The 8,713-nt window shown below is 45.1% G+C and overlaps 1 pseudogene; it reads left to right on the forward strand.

The window, feature by feature from the left end:
* Nucleotides 1-8,006: 8,006 nt before the first annotated feature.
* LOC112650046 (U6 spliceosomal RNA) lies at nucleotides 8,007-8,126 on the forward strand (annotated as a pseudogene).
* The last annotated feature ends 587 nt before the right edge of the window (nucleotides 8,127-8,713 follow it).

Consider the following 8,713-nt stretch of genomic DNA (forward strand, 5'->3'; position numbering starts at 1 on the left):
GCCAGCAAGCAGGCGAGCACTGGGTGCTCCTGAGAAGAAACAGATGGAAACACAGAGAACTGCTCAACTTTGCCAGCAGAACCTATCAGTCCATCAGCTAACAGTCAGAATCTAGAAAATAACCAGAAATACTTTTCCATAAACAAAATGAACTGGAAAAGGGATGGGAACTTAACACCCAGGTCTGCGATCGTTGGGAAAAGGACACGTGCTCATGTTCAGGCCGGACAGACACACAACGTGTGGAAGGTGCAGCACGCTGAAAGCTGCAGGGAGGGAAGGGGCGGTGAGCCTCTGGGAGGGGATGTGGGGCTGGGATCCTACAGCCTGGAGGGGAGGGCATGTGGCCTGCAGGGGAGGGGATGTGGGGCTGGGATTCTATAGCCTGGAGGGGAGGGTATGTGGCCTGCAGGGGACAGGATGTGGGGCTGGGATCCTATAGCTTGGTGAGGAGGGCATGTGGCCTGCAGGGTAGGGAATGAGGTGCTGGGATCCTACAGCCTGGGAGGAGGGCATGTGGCCTGCAGGGGAGGGGATGTGGGGCTGGGATTCTATAGCCTGGTGGGGAGGGCATGTGGCCTGCAGGGTAGGTAATGAGGTGCTGGGATCCTACAGCTTGGGAGGAGGGCATGTGACCTGCAGGGGAGGGGATGTGGGGCTGGGATCCTACAGCCTGGGAGGAGGGCATGTGGCCTGCAAGGGAGAGGATGTGGGGCTGGGATCCTATAGCCTAGAGGGGAGGGTATGTGGCCTGCAGGGGACAGGATGTGGGGCTGGGATCCTATAGCCTGGAGGGGAGGGCATGTGGTGGAGGGGAGGGTATGTGGCCTGCTGGGGAGAGGATGTAGGGCTGGGATCCTACAGCCTGGTGGGGAGGGCATGTGGCCTGCAGGGGAGGGAATGAGGGGCTGGGATCCTACAGCTTGGGGGGAGGGCATGTGGGGCTGGGATCCTACAGGCTGGGGGGATGGCATATGGCATTAACGAGAGTCGAGGCCGAGTCCCTCACACACTTCATCACAAACAACGAGGCAGCTTTCCTGAAGTGCATCCGTGGGAACGCCTGTAGAAATCTCAGTGTGCCTGTTTCTGAGTTAAGAACCCAGAATGTTCACAAACTAGGAAACAAAACACATTTTCTGTTGGGATAGTTCATGCCATAACATCTTGGGTTCCGGTTTTCAAATTTGCCGCTCAAAGACTGCCCCAGGGGCTTTGCTTCAGTTCTCTCTACCTGTGCAGAATTGCCAGGGTTCCAATGGAGCCGCGGTTGAGGGAGAGAAAGATTACTGAGCCTTTTTTACTCACTGTTTAAAATTCAAAAGAAAAATTATTTCATAAGGTCAAACAGCGGCATTGAAGAGCGCTCAAAAAGAGGTCATAAAAATATAACCAATAAAACTGGACCTCTCTGTGACCTATCTCAGCACGTGTCCTACAAAAAAAGAAACACCCCAAGAGGTATCGAGAAGCAGTTAAAGACACAGGGAAGTCTCGTGAAGAGGCACCAAAGGGGACTGCCATTGACCGCACAAAACCAAAACTTCCTAAAGATTCTTTCCCGGAGTTTGCACAGCAGAGTTGATGCCCTCAGTACTTTCCTCCACATACAATCAGACTTTCTCTCCCTCAATTGAGTGCGTGTTGGCTCTGCTTTTCCCTCTGCCCCTACACTCACGTATTTACACCCAGGACCAAGAATAGCAATTTTTTTTTTTTTTTTTTTTTTAGTTTTTATTTTTTGAGAGAGAGAATGAGCATGCGTGTGAGCAGTGGGGCGGGGAGGGGAGCAGAGGGAGAGAGAATCTTCGGCAGGCTCCATGCCCAGCGTGGAGCCCAGTGTGGGGGCTCAGTCTTACGATCCTGAGATCATGACTTGAGCCAAAATCAAGACGCCTAACCAACCGACTGAGCCACCCAGGAGCCCCGGCAATTACTCTTTATAATGAAATGGCATGTGACTCCGCATGGAAATTAGTTTAGTCTTTTCAACTATGTCGGTTCTGTATCAGTTCTTCACAACAGAGTAGAACAATTCGAAAAGGCCAAGACCAACATGACCCCTTGTAGAAGGACATTATGAATATGTATTTATTAGTGATTTTTTTTGTCTTTGTCATATAAAGATTTAACCAAACGCGTAGAGAGGTCTTGATCTTCAAATTATCAACTACTGCTTCATCTATCCTTCATTCTTATTCACTCTGAATCTCTTGAGTCCAACCTTTAGCTAGATATGCTTGAACCACATAGATTCAGCCCTCTGGCATTTCTGACGATACACAATTATTATGCGCACTTTCCGAAAGCTCTCTCTCATTGTAGAAACTTTAGATACAGTAAGAGATGATGGCAGACCCTCAATGAGAGTCCAGACTATCTAGTTTTCAGTTCAATGCTGGTCTCTGTTTAAAGTTTGCTGAGAAGAAGTGTTGGTGACAGAAAGGAGACGGGGATGAATCATAAAATCAGGGATGGTAGACCCTTGAAAGGGGAGTCCTGACTGAAGAAGGTAAATGTGCCTTCCCAGACTTGCTTGCCTCACATCATTTTCCCACCTTTCCCCCTCCGAGGGAGGCTCACTCCATAGACTGGATTTCTCAAGTTCTCTCACCTGCTGGTTAATGGCCAATGGAAGTCATTGGTGGAAGGTTAGGGAATAGAAGGAGGAGAGAAAGCAGAGCATGATTCCTACCACTACCGATTTCGTCCGGGCAACCAGTCATTTGGCGGCCAAATCTGACCAGAACCAACAAAAGGCCATTCATTTGTCATTATGGCGTAATCTATGATGTGTGCATCATATTGCTTTTATTAAATCTGAAAAATCATGAGTTCGGAAACGTATCTGCTCTGAGGAGTTCCAGGTAAGGGACAGAGACACATAGTTTTGCAAATTTTGTCAGGACTTTAATTCACACAAAAAATAGAAATATAATTGGACGTTAAATTTAACTTTTCCTATTGTCTTGGATTTTCAGAGAGAAAAATGCAGTGGCCTAAAGCAGATGCTAAACCACTCGTGAAGGACATACTGGGAGACTGTGTACTTACTCCGTCAAGATTAGCCCCCTCATCCACCTCCAGGCTATAGAAGATATGGCCAAGAATTCATTTGGGGGCTAAAGGGATTAATAGTAAGATTTTAAAGGGAGAATTGTTGGCATTCTGAACATTCGTCATGGAGGACATGATGGGCACTTACTCTTCATCTCAATCCAAGTGAGGGATGGCTTCAGGAGGAGCTCAGAGAGAATCTGACCTATGAACAACTAGAAGATGTGAGGACTGGATTTGACTTAGTCAACGAACAAGGCTATATCTGGAGTTTTTCCATTTTTAGAATTTTTTTAAAGATTATATTTAGGTGAGAGAGAGAGTAAGAGCGAGCACCAGCAGGGAGAGAGGCAAAGGAGAGAGACAAGCAGACTCACAAGTGAGCAGGGCGCCCGATGTGGGGCTCTATCCCGGGAGTCCGGGATCACGACCTGGGCGGAAGGTGGGTGCTCAACCACTGAGCCACCCAGGTGCCTCTGGAGTTTCTCCTTTTTGGTGGCAGAGGGAAGGGTCAGATTTGAGGTGGCTCTATTTCCACAATTGAAGGGAAAAGGAAAAAAAAAAATGTCCTTGTGGTCCAGATGCCCACCTGGGAGAGTGTCCTCAAGAGGGACTCTGCAGGAGTGAGGAGATGGATGGAGACAGAAGGACTATTCAAAGCTTGAGGGCTGCCAGCAGGTGAAAGGATGAGTCATACAAATATCCAATGGAGACTCATCTTCCAATATTGCACCCAGAGGTCTCCAGTGAAACTTTTCCAGTCCCATAAGACCTTTTCTGATCCTACACATTTTAATTGACCCTAGAAAATAGGAGATAACATGGAGTCTGTAGCAAACATATCAAAGAGAGACTGAATAAACCTATTTTATTCCTTGTACTTCTCCTAGTTTGAAGGAGGCCCAAACAAGGCAGACATTTAAAATTGAAGGAGAGGATAAAGCCATACTGCCCTGGCTTAGGGATTTTAGCACTGGAAGCAAGAAGAGACTGTTTCGAGGCAGGCACACGGATAGGTCCCCTCTACTCAGTGTATGTGGAGGTTGCCCGCAGCTCCATGTTGAGCATGTTGAGGACTGTGAGCTGCGCTACCTGGACTGAGAAACAGGAAGCGGAGGCAAACATGCCATGTACCCGTCATTTGTAAATTATTTAGGGAAACAGTGCAAATGGACTTGATATTCTCTCTCCGACCTGGGAGAGCCCTGAGAGAGAGTATGAGAAAGGGACTAACACAGAGTAGGTATTCAGTACATTTTTGTTGAACGACAATAACATGACTAGTGGAGCAAATCTACATACCTCATGTGCTAGAGGATTCTTTGCATATCTGACCATCAGCTTCTGCTAAAGAGGACATTGTCTTTGTCAATTGAATAGCCATCCCTGCCATGACATGCATGTGGTCAAACAGGCCCTGGTCACAGTAGAGGCCCATGTGTCACTGGACTGGAGTCTCTAGAGGGGCTGTCACTGAAAGAAAATTACTAACTTCCTGACCATGATTTACCTATATAGCCGGTCCTGAGATTTATCAGTAAGACTGGCCAAGTATTAAAAAAAAAAAAAAAAAAAAAGACTGGCCAAGTATTTAGACAGTCTCTAAGACAAAGCAACCAAGGTTGGTTCTTAGACTAGAAGCCACTGTGGTGGTTGAGGTTCCTTAAACCTCATCCTTGAGGTGCCCGGCTGGCTCAGTCCATAGTGTATCGACTCTTGATCTTGGGGTCATGGGTTCAAGTTCCATTTTAGGCATGGAGCCTACTTAAAAAATCCAACTAGCAAACAAACAAAAAAAACCCCTCCTCCTTTATGGCCACCACTAGCTCGCTTTCAGGGGCTTGGAGGCTTCTCTCCTCCAATTTACACACCGATAGACCAGTGCCCTTGCTGTTGCTGGAGTTACCTAAAGGGACAGTTTCCCTCTCTCTAATCCATCCTTAATTGGTCATTACATAACTTATCTCCCTAAAATACCGCATTGTCTGTATTTCTTCCTGCTTAAAAAAATATTCAGGAGCTGGTCATTGCTTAGCAAATAAAATCCAAAACTCTTCATCAGTTATTCAAAGATCTCTAGGAATGATACTGGCTTAACCTACTTTTCCAGTCTGACCTTCCACTCCTCCCATCCTGCCCAGGTATAGTCATGCAACACTCCCTGAGTATTTCTCATGCTTTTCCTTTCTTTGCTTGGCTCATGGTACTCCTGCTACCAGGAGTATGCTGTCTCCTTCCACCCATCATTTGAAGCCTGTCTCAAATACTGCCTCCTTTATGAAGTTTTTCACACCAAACCTACTGGCATCCACAAATCAGAAATCAGCTCTCCTTTACTCGGTGTCATGGTCTTATAGACATTACCGTATATTGTCTTATATTTTAATAGGAGAATGGCCATGATCCCTACTGAAAATTTATTTTGTAAAGGTTTTATCTATTTATCCATGAGAGACACACACACAGAGAGGTAGAGACATAGGCAGAGGGAGAAGCAGGCTCCCTGCGGGGAGCCTGATGCAGGACTTGATCCTAAGACCCCAGGATCTTAACATGAACCAAAGGCAGATGCTCAACCACAGAGCCACCCAGGTGCCCTCCAAAATTTATTTTTTTTAAGTAAAGTGAGTTTTATTGTTTTATTGTTCCTCATAAAGTTTCTTATGCTTGGCACAGCAGGGGTTGTATACAGGGTCACGGATAAATATTTAAAGAGTAAATTAATGTTGAGATGTTAAAAAATGTTTTAGAATTAGGTGGAGGTAGTGATGGCACAATATACAATATTATGCATTACTGTATAATGCAGTAAATGACATTTCACTCCTCTTTTAAATGGTTAATTTTATGTTGCTTGAAATTTCACCTCAGTAGAATCATTTTAAAAGAATGAATTCATGATTGAATGGATTATTCTATCTTTCTAGCATTTAGCTGGCAAATCAGGATCACTTTTTTCTCTCGGCTTCCATTTTGCACAAGAGAGCAATATGAACATGTAATTGTACTTCCATATCAGTGGCCTGAATATGTTCTCTAATTAACTTCTCCCAATTTCCCTATCTTCTGGCCAGATTACCTTTGCAGAGCGGTGGCTTCCGTGACCCCATGGCTTCTGATCCCGAGTGAATCGATGGGATTATTCTATTCCCCATCTCCAATTGGACTGACATCAGCTGCGTGGCCCCAGCCAGACTATCTCAGGGAGAAATTCACCACCTACCATAAAAATGGAGAATAGGTTTGAAGGTATCTGCATCTCTCCTCGGTCTGAAGGACAGCTAATCCCAGAATTCATAGACAAAGTACCTTCCCTTAGCTCCAAGTGCGAATCACTGTCAATTACAAACCCCCCTCCCCAGAAATGCATTCTGAGAGTATTTTATCTTTTATCACGGAAGACATTTTAAATGACATCTAAACAAAATATTTAATGGGGCCTAGACGAAGATTTTGAGTGGAGCCATTTCACCTGCAATGACATTCCAGCCACCACGGATGATCCCCCTTCGAATGTGGATGGGCTTGATAAACCCATGGTTTCCACCTCCGTTTTCTGCCCCTCCGATACGCCCTGCCAAATGTCACCGGAGTTGTCGTTCTCACACATTCCCAAATCCAGAAGCATTGCTGTCGACTCATCACTTAGTTTAAAAAGCCCCAACTCCTGAGGTCAATGGTTGTTAGTGTTGGCTGCCCATCGGAGTCACCCGGCGAGTTCCGTACACGTGCTGAGGCCTGGGCCATCGAGTTACAAGAGCTGAGCAGTGAGGCGCGGGCGCAGGCATTTCTTAGGGCTTCTCGGGTGACCCTGATGCACACCGAGTGTCGAGCTGGGCGTGGGGCAACCTCTCACCTGGGACAAGCTCTCAGGAGCTCTGGATCGGAGAGGGCGGAGGGAAAGGCGTGGGATGTAGGGTAGGAAATGAGTAAGAAAGAAAGTCAGACCCATCACGACCGAGGAGAACGGGGCCCGTTGAGGTGTTTCTTGTGGAGGCCGCGGGTCTGAGGCCCAGAGAGTCGGACTCCGCGGCGCAGGTGGAGAGGGAGCCGCTCACCAGCCGTGTGAGCTCACACCCTGGCTTCCGCACGCGGTTCTGGGGAAGGGCCTCCAACTCCCTTCAGGAGGCCTTCGTGTCCACGGCTTAGGGTGGACTCTGTCGCAGCAGTCTATGGCCGTGCTTTGGAAAATGTTTCCCTCCAGTCGCCATGATGAGGTTAGGTATTAGGTAACGTCTTGAAAAATGGCCAGAGGGCTAAAGTGTCAGCTTTACAGCTCGCATACCTGAGAATAACAATGTCGGTTTATTGTTTTTATTCGGCAATATCTTTGGAATGCCTCCTAAACAGAAATTAACAGTGACAACCCTGTCTCCGTGTATGACCCTACCAACAGGATGCCAAGGAAAGCCAAGGCCACTAACTGAATACTTTCGAGAATTTCTCTCCCTAATGTCTCATCTGAGGCACATTCCTGGCCTCTTTTGTCTCAGCTGTCAGAGCCATCTTCAGTCCCCCAAGGTTACTAAAACCCACAGGTAATCGTCCATATATACACATATATATATATATATATATTTTTTTTTTTAAGAATTTTGACCTCTCCCCGTCTTATCGCCTATCAAAATTTCCAATAAGCAACGGTGAAACTTGGTATATCTGACTCTAAAGAGAGAAAGTCTGGCTTGAAATATGAGAGGCTAGCAAAGAAATGACCAAAGCATTTTGAAACCACACACATATTTTTAATTCATAACTTTTCTTCCATTTTATCTGAATTTTTATATGTGTCATCCAATTCTAATTGCTGTGTTTTGGAGTTTAAGAAGTTATTAACAAATGAAAAGACAGCATATTGTCTGCACAATCTGGATCTAAAAAGCATTAGTTCGGGTTGGTCCTATACAGAAATCACTCCAGCAAGCATTACCTTCAAATCTGAAGTTTGAGTGCTCGCTTTGGCAACACTTATACTAAAGTTGGAACAATACAGAGAAGATCTGCACGGCCCCTGCACAAGGATGACACACGTTTGATTGCTTTTTCAGAATAATGCATTCCAGATTTTTTAAACCAACCAATATTAATCAACGAAATACAAATTAAGCATATACTATATACGAAACAATATTCCATGTCTGAAAATATAAAATAGTAACCCTGTAGCCCTAGATTCTCTAATTGAAAAGATAGACTCTCTTATGCAATTTCCTTGGATCCTCAAAACTATGATGATATTCTTCTACTACACTAGTGAAATTACTCATTTTCATGAATGTATGTCTGCTAGAGGCTAGGAATTAGGCTATGTTATTTTTTTCTGCTCCCAATGCCTCACTTGAGATAACTAATATTTGTTTGTTGAATGAAAGACCGCTCATAGAACGTGTTTATGTCTATATGTGTACATACATTATGTACGTGTATGTATCTGTACATGAATGTGCAATAGAAAGATGCGTCCAATGTACACACACATACACATACATATATGTGCAACATTTATATGCAGGCACACAATAATTTTAAATTATTAAAATTAATTAATTATTTATTTATGAGAAATCTGGTGGGCGTGTAAAATCAGAGGGAAGAAAATGACAAGCATAGTATAAGATTTCCGTCACGCCAGTGTTGAGAAAACAAGGCTATGCCC

Source organism: Canis lupus, chromosome 19, assembly GCF_003254725.2.
Source record: "Canis lupus dingo isolate Sandy chromosome 19, ASM325472v2, whole genome shotgun sequence".
NCBI lineage: Eukaryota > Metazoa > Chordata > Mammalia > Carnivora > Canidae > Canis > Canis lupus.